The sequence below is a fragment of the Macaca mulatta genome, chromosome 15, assembly GCF_049350105.2.
Source record: "Macaca mulatta isolate MMU2019108-1 chromosome 15, T2T-MMU8v2.0, whole genome shotgun sequence".
NCBI classification, from domain to species: domain Eukaryota; kingdom Metazoa; phylum Chordata; class Mammalia; order Primates; family Cercopithecidae; genus Macaca; species Macaca mulatta.
In genome coordinates, this window is record NC_133420.1 from 118965952 (window position 1) to 118986182 (window position 20231).

At 46.8% G+C, this 20231-nt stretch overlaps 1 pseudogene; it reads left to right on the forward strand.

The window, feature by feature from the left end:
• Nucleotides 1–482: 482 nt before the first annotated feature.
• Nucleotides 483–1373, forward strand: LOC695751 (small ribosomal subunit protein uS2 pseudogene; annotated as a pseudogene).
• Nucleotides 1374–20231: the final 18858 nt, after the last annotated feature.

Sequence of the window (20231 nt, forward strand, 5' to 3'; positions counted from 1 at the left end):
AGAGCCCCCACTTAGCATGACCAGTTCTCTGCCCACTCTCGCCGAAGGGTGATCTAAAGGTAGCAGTCCCTGTTCATGTCCCAGAGTTTCTGTCAGCCTTTATAGTCCCTCATTCTCAAATACAAAAGCTTAACAGAGGCTCACTGCAGATTAGAGAAAACTTGTGGTATGAAAGAAAGCAATGAGGATTCCAAAAGAGAGAGAAAGACAAAGACAGAAATTTAACCTCAAAGAACACAGAGAGAATTCAGAGAACATAAGAACATAAAACAGGCCTGGCGCGGTGGCTCAGTCCTGTAATCCCAGTAATTTGGGAGGATGAGGCAGGCGGATCATGAGGTCAGGAGTTCAAGACCAGCCTGGCCAACATGGTGAAACCCTGTCTCTACTAAAAACACAAGAATTATTTCTGCACTACACACAGAGGGGTCCACGTGGCGTTGTTCTGGATTCCCATCGTAACTTAAAGGAAAACTTTCGCAATGTCTGGAGCCCTTGATGTCCTGCAAATGAAGGAGAAGGATGTTCTTAAGTTCCTTACAGCAGGAACCCACTTAGGTGGCACCAATCTTGACCTCCGGATGGAACAGTACATCTAGAAAAGGAAAAGTTATGGCATCTACATCATAAATCTGAAGGGGACCTGGGAGAAGCTTCTGTTGGCAGCTCGCGCTATTGCTGCCATTGAATACCCTGCTGGTGTCAGTGTCATATTCTCCAGGAATACCGGCCAGAGGGCTGTGCCAAAGTTTGCTGCTGCCACTGGAGCTACTCCAATTGCTGGCCGCTTCACTCCTGGAACTTTCACTAACCAGATCCAGGCAGCCTTCTGGGAGCCATGGCTTCTTGTGGTTACCGACCCCAGGGCTGACTACCAGCCTCTCACGGAGGCATCTTATGTTAACCTACCTACCATTGCTCTGTGTAACACAGATTCTCCTCTGCACTGTGTGGACATTGCCATCCCATGCAACAACAAGGGAGCTCCTCAGTGGGTCAGATGTGGTGGATGCTGGCTCGGGAAGTTCTGTGCATGCGTGGCACCATTTCCCGTGAACGCTTGTGGGAGGTCATGCCTGATCTCTACATCTACAGAGATCCTGAAGAGATTAAAAAAGAAGAGCAGGCTGCTGCTGAAAAGGCAATGACCAAGGAGGAATTTCAGGGTGAACGGACTGCTCCAGCTCCTGAGATCACTGCTGCTCAGCCTGAGGTTGCAGACTGGTTTGAAGGCGTGCAGGTGCCCTCTGTGCCTATCTGCAGTTCCCTACTAAAGACTGGAGTGCTCAGCCTGCCACGGAAGACTGGTCTGCAGCTCCCACTGCTCAGGCCACTGAATGGGTAGGAGCAACCACTGAATGGTCTTAAGCTGTTCTTACACAGGCTCTTAAGCAACATGGAAATAAGGCTGATGGAAAATAAACATCAGTTCCAGAAAGAAAAAAAAGGAGAAGAAGAAGGACAAGAAGGAAAGCAGAGAGACAGAGAAAGAAACAGAACACGAAATGAAGGATAGAAAATTATAAAATAAATAGTCCTGGCTCAGTGGCTCAAGCCTGTAATGCCAGCACGTTGGGAGGCTGAGGCAGGCAGATCACCTGAGGTTGGGAGTTCGAGACCAGACTGGCCAGCATGGTGAAACCCCATCTCTACTAAAAACACAAAAATTAGCCGAGCCTAGTGGCACGCACCTGTAATCCCAGCTATTTGAGAGGCTGAGGCAGGAGAATCGCTTGAACCCGGGAGGCAGAGGTTGCAGTGAACTGAATTTGTGCCACAACACTCCAGCCTGGATGATAAGAGTGAGACTCTGTCGAAGGAAGGAAGGAAGGAAGGAGAGAGAGAAGGAAGGAAGGGAAGAGAGGAAGAGAGAGAGAAAGAGAGAGAGAAAAAGAGAGAAAGAAAGAAAAGAACATTTAAAAATAAATAATTAACTTTTCTGAAGAAAGTTAATGAAGAAAGACACAATCTTCAGATTGAAAGAGGCATTGAACCGGGTATGGTGGCTCACAACTGTAATCCCAGCTACTTAGGAGACCAAGATGGGAGAGTCACTTGAAGACAGGAGTTTGAGACCAGCTTGGCCAACATAGCTAATCTTTTGTTTCAAACAAACAAAAAAGAATGAAAGAGGCATTGAGAGTATCAATTACTACAACCACTTTGAAGAACATCTTGATGATAATTCATGGAGCTCACTGTCCATACACTCAGTAATTTCCCTGTCAGGTTCATTGGGGGCAGAGCTTACAGACTGCGAGCTCTTCGTGTGCTATGAGATGAATGCGGACCTGCCAGGTTTACAGTCTCAGTCCTCAGGGTGTCTAAGCAGGGCCAGGAGCAGCTGGAATGGCCAGGGATCGGCACCTCCTGCTGGGAGCAGCTCCTCTGTCCACTGATTCCCTTGTGCCACACCATGTGGTACCATGTGCACTGTGCACTGTCGTGTGACAAGACTGGGAAGTGCTTCCCTAGAAACACACTACACTAAGCACATGAGATGTAGGCAATTAATTGCAGCATTGTTTGTGGGAGCAAAATAAATGTGAATAACCTAAATGTCTACCAGTGGAAAATGGATTAAACAATAACACGCTGAGAAGCCTCCAGCTCTGTGAACACATGGATGGGTCTGCAGGGTGGTGCCCTGGAGAAAGCATGGAGCCCTCGCCCTCCCCCAGACCTGGCCCAATGTATCTCTTCATCTGGCTGTTCCTGAGTTGTATCCTTTATAATAAACCCACAATCTAGTAAATAGACCATTTTCCTGAATTCTGTAAGCCGTTTTAGCAAATTATCAAGTCCAAGAAGGGGGACTTAGGAATGCTGGATGTATAGCTTGTTTGTCAGAAATACAGACAATACCTAGATTTGAAATTGGCAGTAGAAGCTGAGGGTGGGGCAGTCTTGTGGGACATAGCCCTTAACTTATGGGATTTGATGCTATCTCAGGTAGATGTTGTCAGAATTGAGTAGGACACCCAGTTGGTGTCTTCCAAGGAACTGAATTGCAAACAACCCACACATTTGGTCACAGAAGTGTTCTAAAGCTGAGAGAAAAAAGTAGGTTTTTTTCCCTATACATTTGATGTTAGAAAAGGGATTTCTAGGAATTTGCTAGAATAGCCCTGACTCATGGAAACATGTGGTTTGGAAAGAGAAAGGATGAAAGGATCAGGAACCATTGATCCCTGAAGGGCTACGTGGTCACCCATGGTATGAAAGTGCAGCTGGGTTACATTCAAAAGGTAAAAGTTACCCATGGAATTTGGAGATGGTATTACACCCAATTCTTGAGGAGGTGGCCCTTTGGGTACATAAGAAAATGCAAAATAATTAGAAGCATGCTAAATGTACATTTCTGAGGGTACTGTGAGAATGTAATAGCTAAAATGAAATTAAAAGAGAGTGCTGGCTTGGATCTTGAGGCTAAACCAAACTCAGATGTGGGTTAGTTCAAGCTTCAGCCACTAGCCTCAAAGCCACCCCCAAAAGAAAAAGTACTTCCGGCCGGGGGCGGTGGTTCACGCCTGTAATCCCAGCGCTTTGGGAGGCCGAGGCGGGCAGATCACAAGGTCAAGAGATTGAGACCATCATGGCCAACATGGTGAAACCCTGTCTCTACTAAAAATACAAAAATTAGCTGGTCGTGGTGGCGTGCGCCTGTAATCCCAGCTACTTGGGAAGCTGAGGCAGGAGAATCGCTTGAACCTGGGAGGCGGAGGTTGCAGTGAGCTGAGATCACACCACTGCACTCTGACCTGGCGACAGAGTGAGACCCTGTCTTAAAAAAAAAAAAAAAGAAAAAAAGAAAAGTACTTCCAAGACCTCTGCTCACCAAGGCTGTCCATGTGAGAGGATGGCAAAACTAAGAAAGGACTACAGTCAGGGGTACGGAGTGAAGGAGTTGTTTCATTCTGTGAATCAGTGCACCAGCTTCCTGAGGAGACTTTACTAAAGTGGATTGTGAGAGTAACTCATTTAGGGGCAGTATTTTTGGTTTTGAATGCCACAGAGTAGAAGAGCAAGTTTAGGCTGATGCAGGACCTACAGTCCACTATGAAACAATCACAAATGACTGTACATGATCCAGACACACAGAGGTAATTCCCTAGGGAACAGCCAGCCCGGTGGACTGAGTAAAGCCACTGAAAGGTCTGTTTACCCCTGAGAAAGGGAACCACCTGACTCCACCTTGGTGCTGAGTGGAGCCCTGCAGATGAAGCAGCTTAAATGCTTTGTATGCAAGCCACGTGGGACTGGCTTTATGATGACTGGAATATTCACTCACTGAATATGCCTGTTACCCAGGTCATTGTAAATGCTGGGGTTAAGGGGGCTCCTTTTCCATGGGTGTCCCATGTGACATTACTTCTGCAGAATCAGAGGACAATCCACAAATCCTTATCAGATCACCTGTCTCAGCTTCCCTGTATAGGTCTTGCTGATACCAAGGACATTAAAGTGATTTAATGGCCGGGTGCGGTGGCTCACACCTGTAATCCCAGCACTTTGGGAGGCTGAGGCGGGAGTTCAAGATCAGCCTGGGCAAAACGGTGAAACCCTGTCTGTACCAAAAAAAAAAAAAAAACATACACAATATTAGCTGGGTGTGGTGGCATACCCCTGTAGTTGCAGCTACTTGGGGTGCTGAGGTGGGAAGACTGAAAGAAAGAAAGAAAGAAAGAGAGAGCAAGAAGGAAGGAAGGGAGGGAGAGAAGGAGAGAGAAAGAGAAAGGGAGGGAGGGAGGGAGGGAGGCAAGAAAGGAAGGAAGGAAGGAAGGAAGGAAGGAAGGAAGGAAGGAAGGAAGGAAGGAAGGAAGGAAGAAAGGAAGGAAGGAAGGGAGGGAGGGAGGGAGGGAGGGAGGGAGACAGAGGCAAGAATCAAGAAACTTGCCCCAACAGGTAGAAGACTTTGGATGAAAAATGGAAATGGATGAATGTGACAAACACTGATGGTGCTAAACAAGGTGTTGATGCAGCACTATCAAAGGCTAAGTGAACCAACAGGACCTCCTGCTCATACCCTACATTAAAGGGCCCTGTCTTCGGGGCCGGGCGTGGTGGCTCAAGCCTGTAATCCCAGCACTTTGGGAGGCCAAGGCAGGTGGATCACCTGAGGTCGGGAGTTTGAGACCAGCCTGACCAACAAGGACAAACCCCGTTTCTACTAAAAATACAAAATTAGCCAGGCATGGGGGCACATTCCTGTAATCCCAGCTACTTGGGAGGCTGAGGCAGGAGAATCACTTGAAACTGGGAGGCAGAGTTTGCAGTGAACCAAGATCACGCCATTGCACTCCAGCCTGGGTAACAAGAATGAAACATCATCACACACACACACACACACACACACACACACACACACACACAAAAGGGCCTTGTCTTAGTCTATTTGTTCTGCTCTAACAGTGTCTACAATAAGAGTCAAAAATCTGTAAAATATTTGAAGATAATTATTCTGAGGCAAATATGAGTGACCAATGGCCCATGACACAGCCCTTAGGAGACCCTGAGAACGTGTGCCCAATGTGGTCAAGGCACAACCTAGTTTTATACATTTAAGGGAGACATGAGACGTCAATCAAATACATAGGATATGCATTGATTCAGTCTGGAAAGGCAGGACAAGTGGTTGAAAGAGTTAAGTTATTATCTAACGACCTGGAATCAATAGAAGGAATGTCTGATAAAGGATTGATAAGGGGTTGTAGAGACCAAAGTCGTATTATGCAGATGAAGCCTCCAGGTAGCAGGCTTCAGTGAGAATAGACTGTAAAGGTTTCTTATTATACTTAAGATCTGTGTTGATCTTAAACGCTGGTCAGTTTTTCCTGAATCCCAAAAGAAGGCAGAGTGAGGGTGTAATGAGGCATGTCCAAACCTCCCTTCCTGTCATGGCCTGAGACAACTTTGCAAAGTCCTTGGCTGAGAGGAAGGGTCCATCTAGGTGGTTAGCGGGAGGGGTGGGGAGGCTTAGAATTTTGTTTTTGGTTTACAATAGAATACCACAGAATTTATAAAGGACAAAATTGGCTCACATCTGTAATCCCAGCACTTTGAGAGGCCGAGGCAGGCTAATCGCTTGAGTCTAGGGGTTCGAGACCAGGCTGGGCAACATAGTGAGGCCCCTACCTCTACAAAAAATTAAAAAAATTAGCCAGGCATAGTGGCATGCACCTCACCTGTGGTCCCAGAAACTCAGGAAGCTGAAGTGGGAGGATTGCTTGAACCTGGGAGGTCAAGGCTGCAGTCAGCCAAGATCATACCACTACACTCCAGCCTAGGCAAGACCCTGCCCTCCAGCCTGGGTAAGACCTGTCTCAAAAAAAAAAAAAGAAAAAAGAAAAAAGAAAAGAAAAGAAAAAAGAAAATGAAAGAAAGAAAATCTGCCAGGAAAATGTTGAAGGAGAGGAAGAATGAGAGCACACAATCCTATCACAAGTCCAAGTAGCCCATGGCATTGAAATAAAAATTGTGTGGCTTTGGCACTGATGGAGGCAACTCAACAAATGGGAGTTTAGTACATGACAAAGGTCACAGTTATTTTTTATTAACTATTGGTTTAAAGCCAGGCTCTTGCTCTGTTGCCCAGGCCTTGACCTCCTGTGCTCAAGCAAATCTCCCACCTCAGCCACTGAGTAGACTACAGGTGCACACCACCATGCCCAACTAATTTTGTTTATTTCTTATACAGACAGGGTCTCACTATGTTGCCCAAGCTGGTCTCGAACTCCTGAGCTCAAGGGATCCTCCCACCTCACTCTCCCAAAGCACTGGGATTATAGGCATGAGCCACCACAGAATGGATTATTTTTAAAATAATAATATTAAAACAACGATCCCTGTGGAAAAACTGCAATATTTTCCTCAGATCACATATCCTTAAAATTTCTTTTATTGATTAAGGTCCAAGCATATTATAAAAGAATCATATGCTGAAAGAAACCAAGAGAGTATATTTCTTTTTTTTTTGAAACGAAGTCTTGCTCTGTCACCCAGGCTGGAGTGCAATGGTGCGATCTCAGCTCATTGCAACCTCCGCCTCCCAGGTTCAAGTGATTCTCCTGCCTCAGCGCCCTGAATAGCTGGGACTACACACATGCCACCATGCCCAGCTAATTTTTGTATTTTTAGTAAAGACGGGGTTTCACCATGTTGGCCAGGATGGTCTCGATTTCTTGACCTCATGATCCACCTGCCTAAGCCTCCCAAAGTGCTGGGATTACAGGAGTGAGCCACAGTTCCTGGCCCCAAGGGAATATACTTCTATAAGTCTTGGATGGTAAAGTATTTACTAATTAGGACATGAAATACACACGTTATAAAGAAAATAAACTGGCTGGGTGCGGTGGCTTACACCTGTAATCGCAGCACTTTTGAGAGGCCGAGGTGGGCAGATCACCTGAGGTCAGGAGTTCGAGACCAGCCTGGCCAACATGTTGGTGAAACCTTGTCTCTACTAAAAATACAAAAAATAGCCAGGTGTGGTGGCAGGCACCTGTAATCCCCGCTACTCGGGAGTCTGAGGCAGGATAGTTGCTTGAACCCGGGAGGCAGAGGTTGCAGTGAGCCAAGATTGCACCATTATACTCCAGCCTGGGCAACAGAGGAAGACACCATCTCAAAAAAACAAACAAACAAACAAAATATATATATATATAAATGAATGGTCAATAAAAGATGCTTTCTCTTAATAGTTATCAGAAAATGTAAAGTAAAACAGTGAGATATCATTGAAACTATTTAGATGGGCATAAATATTAAAGATTAATAACACACAGTACAGACCAATGCATATGTACATGTATGGAAAGGGGAGGAAGACCATATCCCCATACAATTTTGGTAGAAAATTTGTATAGAGTTTTTAGATGAACTCTTTCAAGCATCTATCAACATTTACAGTATGCATACACTTTATGACAACAATTACATTTCCAAAAGGCTGTCCCATAGAAACGTTCAGGCTTGTATACATGTGTGTATAGAAGCATTGTTTACCACAATGGAAAAATGAAAACAACCTAAATATCCATCAAAAGGGAAACTTACATAAACCATGGCACCTTTTTAATACAGAAAACTAAGTAGTGGTTTTAAAAAATAAGGAACTTCAATTCAGGATGGCAGACCAATCATACGTACCTACCTCTCACCTGATGAGGCCTCATGATACAGAATTCAGAGGCACAGGAGTGAATAAATCCAAATAAAGCAAGAATGAAGTGGTGGTGCAGGAGAAAGTGGTGGCCAACAGCTGAGAAATTTCAGTACACTTGCGGGAAACACATACCAGTGGAGGGCATGTTCACCTAATTATGAACACTATGCAAGCGTGGTGAACTCCAGCAAGTAGGTAGGATGGAGGACAGAAGCCAGCATTGGGGTAAATGGGGAGAATTAACTGCTTGGGTTGGGTCCCTTGCTTACTCCTCAGCCCCACAATGGGTAATTCAAGAGAACAAGAGACACATTTAAAAGTCTCTAACATAGAATACATATATATTTACACACACACACATATTTGGTTTCTGTTTGCAGTGGCACGATCTCGGCTCACTGCAATCTTCGCCTCCCGGGTTCAAGCAATTCTCCTGCCTCAGCCTCCTGAGCAGCTGGGATTACAGGTGCACACCACCACACCCAGCTAATTTTTGCAGTTTTAGTAGAGATGGGATTTCACATGTTGGCTGGGACGGTCTCGATCTCCTGACCCTGTGATCCGCCTGCCTTGGCCTCCCAAAGTGCTGGGATTACAGGCGTGAGCTACTGCGCCCGGCCGAACATATATATTTTTTTAACCACAAAATAAAGCCAGGAAAAAGGGAGGTTATTGTTTGATGGGTACAGGGTTTCACTTGTAGGGCATCAGAATGTGCTATCCCGGACAGGTGCAGTGGCTCATGCCTGTAATCGCATCAGTTTGGGAGGTGGAGGTGGGCAGATTACATGCCTGTGGTACCAGCTAATCTGGAGGCTGAAGTGGAAGGATCACCTAAGCCCAGGAAGTTGAAGCTGCAGTGAGGCATGATCAAGCCACTGCACTCCAGCCTGGGCAACAGAGCGAGACTCCATTTCAAAAAAAAAAAAAAAAAAAAGTGTTGGCCAGGTGTGGTGGTTCACGCCTGTAATCCCAGCACTTTGGGAGGCCGAGGTGGGCGGATCACGAGGTCAGGAGATCGAGATCATCCTGGCCAACATGGTGAAACCCAGTCTCAACTAAAAAAAACACAAAAAGTTAGCCGGGCATGGCGGCGGCGCCCGCCTGTAGTCCCAGCTACTCGGAAGGCTGAGGCAGGAGAATGGCGTGAACCTGGGAGGGGGAGCTTGCAGTGTGCCGAGACTGCGCCACTACACTCCAGCCTAGGCGACAAAGTGAGATGCTGTCTAAAACAAACAAAACAAACAAATAAATAAATAAATAAAGTGTTATCCCAAAACATGTCTCTGACATTATTATTTTGAGCCAAAGATTATATAATAATTGAGAAGCAGCAGATGCCAAAAAAGCTCTCTGTCCTCCCCCATCATTTGCCTAAAAGCAGGCTTAGACGCTTAATCACCTGGGACTCTTTTTGGCCCAGAGACAGCACCCAAGGGGAATCTAGGTAACAAACCTTGCCAAAACAACAATCTTCCTTCCCAAGTTTCCCCGCACATCTTCACCTTCCCACGGATTGCTGTTTAGAAAAGCCTAGACATTGTTTCCTCTGTCTCATCACTTCTCTACAAATATATTGTCCTTTGTCAAGATGCAATACAAGCTCATGTCTAACCACCCCTTTGAGTTACTCATCCCTGAGTGCTCCTTGTGTATGCATAGTGCACATGGTAACAAATTGATGTTTGTTTTTCTCTTGTTAATCTGTCTTTTGTCAGTTTAATTTCCAGGGCCCCAGCTGGTGAACCTGAAAGGGTAGGGGAGAAGATTTTTTCCCTCCCCTACACAGTTCTGCAAGATGATAAAAGTTCTGTGGGCTGGGTGTGGTGGCTCATGCCTGTAATCTCAGCACTTTTGGAGGCTGCGGTGGGAGGATTGCTTGAGCTCAGGAGTTTTAAGACCATCCTGGGCAACATAGCAAAACTCCGTCTCTACAAAAAATACAAAAATTAGCTGTGTGTGGTGGTGTACTCCTGTAGTTCCAGCTACTTGGGGGACCAAAACAGGAAAATCACTTGAGCCCAGGAGGTAGAGGTTGCAGTGAGCTGAGATTTCACCACTGCACTCCAGCCTACGGAACAGAAGAAAACTCTGTCTCAAAAAGGAAAAAAAAAAGCAGTGGGGGATGTGAGTAGTACACACTTGGCTGTGTCCTCCGTGCTTCCCTTCCCCTCCTGTCTATAGTGGCATGGCTGCGGCTCCGGCAGCTATCTTGGGACCAGAGGGAAGGCAGGCAGAGGTCACTGAGACCTCAACCACAGCATCCAGCTGGGAAACTCCAAAAACCACCAGTCCCGTGTTACTTTTTCATAAACCCTTTGAGTTTGAGTCACTATTATTATTTACTATTATTATTTTGAGACAGAGTCTTGCTCTGTTGCCCAGGCTGGAGTGCAGTGGCACGATCTCTGCTCACTGCAACCTGCACCTCCCAGGTTCAAGCGATTCTCCTGCCTGACCCTCCCGAGTAGCTGGGACTACAGGTGTGTGCCACCATGCCTGGCTCATTTTTTGCATTTTTAGTAGAAACGGGATTTCACTGTGTTAGCCAGGATGGTCTCGATCTCCTGACCTCGTGATCCACCCACCTCGGCCTCCCAAAGTGCTGGGATTACAGGCTTGAGCCACCGCGCCCGGCCAAGTCACCATATATTTTGTGCTTGCTGTTATATGCAGCCAAAGGCAATCCCTAACTGATGCATTCTTGTTATATCCTACTCCTATTTCGTGTTCCTGGCAGCACCTAGCAGAAACCTTTGCAGAGCTGCCTTTTTACAAAGACTTGTTGAGCAAAAGATATTGACTCAGGATTGTTATAACTTATGTCAAACAGAGAACAGCACCACCAAATGCACTGGTGCCCCGAAGACCTCATAAAGGAAAACCGAAGCCTTCCCCAGGGAGGAACACGAAGAACTAACAACTCCAAATGCTAAGGAAACTTCCATCAGCCTTGTCTAAGGAGGAAGGTGGATAGATGACGCCCGGCAGATGAGGTAATAAGACAGAGTCTCCACTGTGAATTTATGTGCTTCAGCCCCTTGGGAGGTAAACTGCCTGAAGCCAATCAACTTGTGGGCATTAGTGGCAAGGAGCAGGTGACAAATCGTCCCCTGCTCATTATAACGGAAGCCAGAATGCCTCAGCTCTCAGGGAGAGAGAGGTGTTAACCCCTCACATCCTCTCCTGCAATGGGGCACTTCATGAAGACTAGACAATTATTTCTCTTTATTCTTGGTAGTCAATAACAATCACTTATACTACAGGAAACAAGATAATTCTTTTTTTTTTTTTTTTTTTTTTTTTGAGACGGAGTCTTGCTCTGTCACCCAGGCTGGAGTGCAGTGGCCGGATCTCAGCTCACTGCAAGCTCCGCCTCCCGGGTTTACGCCATTCTCCTGCCTCAGCCTCCCGAGTAGCTGGGACTACAGGCGCCCGCCACCTCGCCCGGCTATTTTTTTGTATTTTTTAGTAGAGACGGGGTTTCACCGTGTTAGCCGGGATCGTCTCTCGATCTCCTGACCTCGTTACAGGCTGAGCCACTGCGCCCGGCCAACAAGATAATTCTTAGCCCTCCTTATTAAAAAGACTATTGGCCGGGCGTGGTGGCACACACCTGTAATCCCAGTGACTCAGGAGGCTGAGGCAGGAGAATTGCTGGAACCCGTGAGGCGGAGGTTGCAGTGGGCCAAGATCGGGCCATTGCACTCTAGCCTGAGTGACTCCATCTCAAAGAAAAAAAAAAAAGCGGCCGGGTGCGGAGGCTCATGCTTGTAATCCCAGCACTTTGAGAGGCCGAGGCAGGTGGATCACGAGGTCACGAGTTTGAGACCAGCCTGGCCAGTATGGTGAAAGCCCGTCTCTACCAAAAATACAAATATTAGCCAGGCATAGTGGTGCTTGCCTGTAATCCCAGCTACTTGGGAGGCTGAGGCAGGAGAATTCTTGAACCCAGAAGGCGGAGGTTGCAGTGAGTCAAGATAATACCACTGTGCTCCAGCCTGGGACAGAGCGAGGCTCTGTCTCAAAAAATGAACAAACAAACAAAAAACTATTAAGGTCATAGAAGTACACAGGTCATAGAAGCACAGAACGAATATTCAACTTGCCTGTCCACTTTCATTTTCGGGATCAGAAGCTTGGGGCTGGAAAAGCTAAATATTTGGCAACTAATTTGGGAACTTAAATTCATGCTTGAGCCAGGTGCGGTGGCTCATGCCTGTAATCCCAGCACTTTGGGAGGCCAAGGCAGGCGGATCACGAGGTCAGGAGTTTGAGACCAGCCTGGCCAAGTGGTAAAATCCTGTCTCTACTAAAAATACAAAAATTAGCTGGGTGCGGTGGCGTGTGCCTGTAATCCCAGCTACCCAGGAGGCTGAGGCGGGAGAACTGCTTGAACCGGGACCCAGGAGGCGGAGGTTACAGTAAGCCAAGATCACGCCATTGCACTCCAGCCTGGGCAACAAGAGTGAAATTGTCTCAGGAAAAAAAAAAAAAATTAAAGCTTGGAATGCTCTTAACGTCTAAAAGGAAAATGGATAATTTGATATTCTTCCCAAATAACTACACATTCACTATCATTGCACTCCCCATCCCCAAATGTGGATGCTTAACTGTACTTTGTTTTCTTTGTTGTGAACTGATCTGGTATTTATAGTTCTAACGGTCTCTCCCTAATGAGGGCTGTGGTTTTAAGGGCCACTCCCCTTCCCACATCTACTCTTACTTCCCTTCTCTTTCTCTTTTTCCTTGACAATTGCCCCTTTTCTCCAGTCTATAGGTGGAAAAGAAATCATATTCTACTAAGCGGATCCAGTAAGCGGATCTACTTAATGTAAAATTTTATACATTTTCTATTCTGGGTTTCATATAGAACTTTTAAAAACAATAATGAAAATTGTGTTGACTTAGATGGACACTTTGATTAATCTTTTTCCTATAAATTGTATTTGATGGCTGGACACGGTGCCTCATACCTGTAATCCCAGCAGTTTGACAGGCTGAGACAGGTGGAGCACCTGAGGTCAGGAGTTCGAGACCAGCCTGGCTAATATGGTGAAACCTTGTCTCTACTAAAAACACAAAAATTAGGCAGCATGGTGGCAGGTGCCTGTAGACCCAGCTACTTGGGAGGCTGAGGCAGGAGAATCACTTGAACCCAGGAGGCAGAGATTGTAGTGAGCTGAGATCATGCCACTGCACTCTAGCCTGGCAACAAAGCAAGACTCCATCTCAAAAAAATAAAAAATAAAAAAATAAAAATTAGCTGAGATAAATGCAGTGACCTTACAGTATCCACTAATGTGCTACTTAAATTCGGAGATATGTTGTGCAGATGCCTTCTCTGAGGCCTTCTTCCTGGTTTGGAAGTCCCCACCCCTCTTCCCTCCAACACCAGAGACTGGTTGATAGTGCATGGCAGTTCTCCCTTAACTCTGAGAATGAAGAGATAAACAATAGATTTCATTCTCAACTTTACACTTTTCTACCAGCCCCCCAGGGAATAACCACATCTGCTCGCCTGAGCACATTCTTTCCCCGCACTGTGTACTTCTGCGGCCAGGGAGTAAGCGATGACAAGACTCTGAAAACACTGCCCACTCGTTCATTCACATCAAGAAACTGGTAACTCTTTCCCCAAAGTCACACTAGCCATAGTCCAGTTACTTGTAGCAACAGAACCAGAAACAGCCACCAGGCTACTTCTCTATTTCCTTCTCAACCATGTTAAAGAAAAATTATTCTGACTCTTGTTAAAACGATTGGGAAGGCTTTATCCAAGATTACCGCAACAGAAGAGAGAGAGATCAGGCTTGAACCCCAAAGGCAGGAGAGACAGCTGGGACTGATAGCCAAAGAGCAGGGCGGGGTCAGTAGGTGGAAAATTACTAAGAGGAGGCATCAAGGGTCAGGAGATTCTGGCTAACCCAGCCTAGTGGGACTCTTGCTAAAGGCAGTCGAGGGACTTAGACTTAGAAAGCATCACCTTATCAAAGGTGGAGGATGATCAGACTTGATGAGATATCAAGGGTGACCAGATTTCAAGGAAGAGGGATTCTCACAAACGGACTCCCAGAGGTCTCTTTTATAAAGGCACTCACGCTGGGCACAGTGGCTCACGCCTATAATCCCAGCACTTCGGGAGGCTGAGGTGGATGGATCACCTGAGGTCAGAAGTTCAAGACCAGCCTGACCAACATGGAGAAACCCTGGTCTACTAAAAATACAAAATTAGCTGGGCGTGGTGGCCCATGCCTGCAATCCCAGCTACTCTGGAGGCTGAGGCAGGGCAATCCCTTGAACCTGGGAGGTGGAGGTTGCAGTGAGCTGAGATCACGCCATTGTACTCTAGCCTGGGGAACAAGAGTGCAACTCCATCTCAAAAAATAAATAAATAAAAAATAAATAAATAAATAAATAAATAAATAATAAAGGCACTCATGATCTAACCACCTCCCAAAGGCTCCACCACCTGAAACTATCACCTTAGGGATTTCTACTTATAAATGTGGGGGGGACACAAACAGACTATAGCAGTATTATTAGCTTTTAATAATCCCACATTTTGGCGAAGCACAGTGGCTCACATAGAAATCCCAGCACACTGGGAGGCTGAGGTTGGGGAATGACTTGAGGCCAGGAGTTTGAGGCCAGCCTGGGCAACATGGTGAAATCCCATCTCTACTGAAAACACAAAAATTAGCCAGGCGTGGTGGCACATGCCTGAAGTTCCAGCTTCTCAGGGGGCTGAGGCAGAAGGATCACTTGAACCTGGGAGGTGGAGGTTCCAGTGAGCCAAGATCATGGCACTGCACTCCAGCCTGGGTGATAGAGCAAGACTCCATCTCAAAAAAAAAAAAAAAAAAATATATATATATATATATATATAAAATATATATATATTATTATTTTATTTTATATATATATACTACCTGAGACTGGGTAATTTCTAAAGAAAAGAGATTTCATTGACTCACAGTTCCCCTGAGGCTGGGGAGGCCTCAGGTAACTTACAATCGTGGCAGAAGGTGAAGGGGAAACAAGGACCTTCTTCACATGGCGGCAGGAAAGGGAAGTGAAAGCAGAGGAAATACCAGATTCTTATAAAATCATCAGATCTCGTGAGAACTCACTATCATGAGAACAGCACAGGGGAAACTGCTCCCATGATCCAATCACTTCCCTTCCTCCACACGTGGGGATTACAGGTCCCTCCCTGGACACATTGGGATGACAATTCCAGACACGATTTGGGTGGGGACACAGAACCAAACCATATCAGTACCTATCAGAGCTACCCTCTTGGGGTCCATCTCCTCACAAAGAAACTGCTGTTTCATTGTCCTCTACCCTGGTTTGAACATCAGATGGCATGGAGCAAGGCTTCACTATACGCTCTCGTGGGAAGACCCTGAATCCTGTCAACAGCACTCCGTGTAGACAGTTACCATCTGGGCAATCCACCATAAGCATGCAAGAGCTTTCTGGTTGTTGATTATTCAGATGCCAAGAGATGAAGTGATAACAAGAGCATACTGAATCTCTTCCTTTAAGTCTCTCATAGGGGTCAGGACATGCTACCCCAAATTGTGGCCCCTTGACATTTGAGAAAACAGCCCAGGCAGGAAAGTGACCCTCACCCTCCCCTTCACCCTTTTCCCCTGAAGCAGGTCATTAAATCCTCATTTTTTAGGTGTCCTCTCTGCACTCGGAGGAAAGGAATGTCCTTATCTCTGAAGACACAAGCACACAGAGAAGAATCTGAACAAACATGTCTTGCAAGTCCCCTGTCTATTACCATTAGGTCATGTCCCTCTGTTCAATCACACTTCTGCACGCCTGTCCAGTCTTCATCAAACGTAGCATTAAAACACATAGGTTTCACAAGGCATGGTGGCGGACACCTGTAATCTCAGCTACTTGGGAGGCTGAGGCAGGAGAATCACTTGAACGTGAGAGGTGGAGGTTGCATTGAGCCGAGATTGTGCTACTGCACTCCAGCCTGGGTGACACAGTGAGACTCCCTCTCAAAAAAGAACACGTAGGTTTCCCTGTTTCTTTGGGTCTTCATTTCTGAAGCCTCCAGTGTTTCATAAAACTTATGTAAAATAAATGTGTATGCTTTTCTCTTCTTAATCTGTCTTTTGTTATAGGGGCTTCAGATATGAACCTACTGATGGGGAAGAAAAGGTGGTTGGGTTTCCTTTTTTTTGAGGCAGGGTCTTGCTCTGTCCTGCAGGCTTCAGTGCAATGGTGTAATCTCGGCTCACTGCAACCTCCACCTTCTGGACTCAAGTGATCCTCTCATCTTAGCCTCCTGAGTAGCTGGGACCATAGGTGCATGCTACCATGACTGGTGAATTTTAAAATTTTCGAAGAGACTGGCCCTACTATGCTCCCCAGGCTGATCTTGAACTTGTGGGCTCAAATGATCTTCCCACCTTGGCCTCCAAAGTGCTTGGATTGTGAGCATGAGCCACTGAGCCAAGCCAAAAAAGGTTATTTCTTTCCCCATACATCTCCTACCATTGGTATGTTGTTCTAAATTTCTCTGAGTCTCTGAAAACCAGGTCTAGTGCTTATTGAATGGGTAAATTGAAAGGAAAAGGGTTTATAAGGTGAAAGAAGTTGGTGCCACTTTACTTGTGTGAAGATAGTTTTCTTTTTTTTTTTTTCTTTTTTTTTTGAGACGGAGTCTCGCTGTGTCGCCCAGGCTGGGGTGCAGTGGCGCGATCTCGGCTCACTGCAAGCTCCGCCTCCTGGGTTCACGCCATTCTCCTGCCTCAGCCTCCCAGTAGCTGGGACTACAGGCGCCCGCCACCACGCCCGGCTAGTTTTTTGTATTTTTAGTAGAGACGGGGTTTCACCATGTTAGCCAGGGATGGTCTCGATCTCCTGACCTCGTGATCCACCCGCCTCGGCCTCCCAAAGTGCTGGGATTACAGGCTTGAGCCACCGCGCCCGGCCTTTTTTTTTTTTTCTTGAGATGGAGTCTGGCTCTGTCACCCAGGCTGGAGTGCAGTGGCGCGATCTCGGCTCACTGCAAGCTCTGCCTCCGGGGTTCAAGAGATTCTCCTGCGTCAGCCTCCCAAGTAGCTGGGACTACAGGCCTACAGGCGCCCGCCACCATGCCCAGCTAATTTTTTGTATTTTTAGTAGAGACGGGGTTTCACCGTGTTAGCCAGGATGGTCTCAGTCTCCTGACCTCGTGATCCACCCGCCTTGGCCTCCCAAAGTGCTGGGATTAAGGTGTGAGCCACCACGCCCAGCCAAGATATTTTTCTTAAGGATAGGAGGATGTTTCTCAGGAGCACTTGGGGGTTTTCTTCTTTGTCAAGTTCTTCCATTACAGGAGACAAAATGTTTGCCCTTATCAAAGGCCAAATGTGGAAACCTTAGACAGTGCCTGTCCATTGCCACTCACGACTTTCCCCGCCAGGGCAGGGGAGCTCACAAGCAGCCGGTGGATAAGAACACCTGAACCCTGAAGTACAGCCGTAAACCACTGAAAACAGCCTTCGTTTACAAAGCACACTGCTGGCTTCCAAAGTTCTCAGCTGTTCAAGGGCAGTGGCTCATGCCTAGAATCCCAACACTTTGGGAGTCCAAGGCAGGAGGATTGCTTGAGCCCAGGAGTTCAAGATGAGCCTGGGGCTCGAACCCATAGGGAGATGCCATCTCTACAAAAAAAAAAAATTAGACTAGGTGTGGTGGTTAACACCTGTAATCTTAGCACTTTGGGAGGCCAAGGCAGGCAGATGACCTGAGGTCAGGAGTTCCAGACTAGCCTGGCCAGCATGGTGAAACCCCATATCTACTAAAAATACAAAAATCAACCTGGCATGGTGGCTCATTCCACTAATCCCAGCTACTGGGGTGGCTGAGGCAGGAGAATTGCTTCAACCCAGGAGGCAAAGGTTGCAGTCAGTCAAGATTGCAGCACTGCACTCCAGGCTCTTTGACAGAGCGAGATTCCATCTCAAAAAAAAAAAAAAAAAAAAAAAAAAAAAAAAGCCAGGTGTGGTGGCTTGTGCCTGTAGTTTTAGTTACTAGGGAGGCTGAGGTAGAAGGATCAGTTGAGCCAGGAAAGTTGAGGCTGCAGAGAGCAGGGATCAGGCCACTGTACTCCAGCCTGGGCAACAGAATGAGACCCTGTCTCAAAAAAAAAAAAAAAAAAAATTCTCTATGCTGTTACCCAGAAGCTCCCCTCAGTCCCAGAGGGCATCAGATAGGGCACTGGTGCCTCATATATCCCAGTGTTAGGCCACAGTGAGAGCTGTGGCTCCAGGGTCCTGCTGTGTCAAACCCTAGGGAGACAGCAGTCCTCTGACGACAGGGATGAGCCTTGCATTCCAATAATATATCAACCCAATGGTTCCGGTGGGAACATTTCCACTGTGGCCCTTTGCTGGCGTCTCTAGAATGGAGCCTCTCCAGGGAAGGCTGGTGAGTGAGCCTGTGTCCAACAGGACAGGAATCTGCACAGCAGGAACCTACTGAGCAGCTCCAATGGCAGGCACATGAGGGTCCTGGCTCCCAGTGCAAAAGCACATACAAGGGAGAAATAAGGAGGCTTAATATTCCCCTAGAAAATAAGAGACTCCTGCAGCCTTTTTTCTTTTCTCCTCTTCTCTCTTCTTTTCTTTCATCTCGCTGTGTGGCCTGGGCTGGAGTGCAGTGGAGCGATCCAAAGTCACTGTAACCTTGAACTCCTGGGCTCAAGCAATCCTTCCACCTTGACCTCTCAAGTAACTGGGACCACAGGCACACACCACCATGACTGGCTAATTTTTAAATCTTTTGTGGAGATGGGGGTCTTGCTAGGCTCAATGGCTCACATCTGTAATCCCAGCACTTTGGGAGGCCAAAGTGGGAGGATTACTTGAGACCAGGAGTTCAAGATCACCCTGGGTGACATAGAGAGACCTCATCTCTACAAGAAATGCAAAAACGTTAACTAGGCTTGGTGACATGCATCTGTAGTCCTAGTTACTTGGGAGGTTGAGGTGGGAGGATGGCCTGAGTCCAGGAGTTCAAGGCTGCAGTGAGCTGTAATCATGCCACTGCACTCCAGCCTGGGTGATAGAGTAAGACCCCGTGTCAAAAAAATAAAATAAAATTAGAGCTGGGAGCTCACTATGTTTGCCCAGGCTGCTCTCGAACTCCCACCTCGGCCTCCCAAAGCTTTGCGATTACAGGTGTGAGCCTCTCACCATATTCAGCCACCTTTTCTTTTTCTCACCTTTTCTTTCTTTCTACCTTTTCACTGCAACCTCTGCCTTCTGGGCCCAAGCCATCCTCCCACCTCAGCCTCCTAAATAGCTGAGACTACAGGTATGCACCACCACATCCAGCTAATTTTTTTTTTTTTTTTTTGTATTTTTAGTAGAGACAGGGTTTCACCATGTTGGCCAGGCTGGTCTTGATCCTCAAGTGATTTGCCTACCTCGGCTTCCCAAGGTGCTGGGATTACAGGCGTGAGTGAGCCACCATGCCCCAGCTGAGATGGGGTTTTGTCATGTCGGCCATGGCTGGTCTGGAACTCCTGGGCTCAAAGCAATCTGCCTACCTCGGCCTCCCAAAGTGTTGGGATTGGCCAGGCGTGGCAGCTCATGCCTGTTCTCCTACCTACTTAGGAGCAGGAAGATTGCTTGAACCTGGGAAGCAGAGGTCGGAGGTTGCAGTGAGCTGAGATTGCGCCACTGCATGACAGAGCAAGACTTCGTCTCAAAAAAAAAAAGAAAAAAAAAAAAAGCCTGGGTTGGGATTACAGGCTTGAGCCACCACACACCTGCTACCACACCCCTGCTACCTTTTCTTTCTCTCTGTTTTTTTTTTTTTTTTTTTTTTTTTTGAGACGGAGTTTCCCCCTTGTTGCCCAGGCTGGAGTACAATGGCACAATCTCAGCTCACTGCAACCTCCGCCTTCCAGGTTCAGGTGATCCTCCTGCCTCAGCCTCCCGAGTAGCTGGGATTACAGGCGCCGCCACCGCGCCCGGCTAATTTTGTATTTTTAGTAGAGATGAGATTTCTCCATGTTGGTCAGGCTGGTCTCGAACTCCTGACC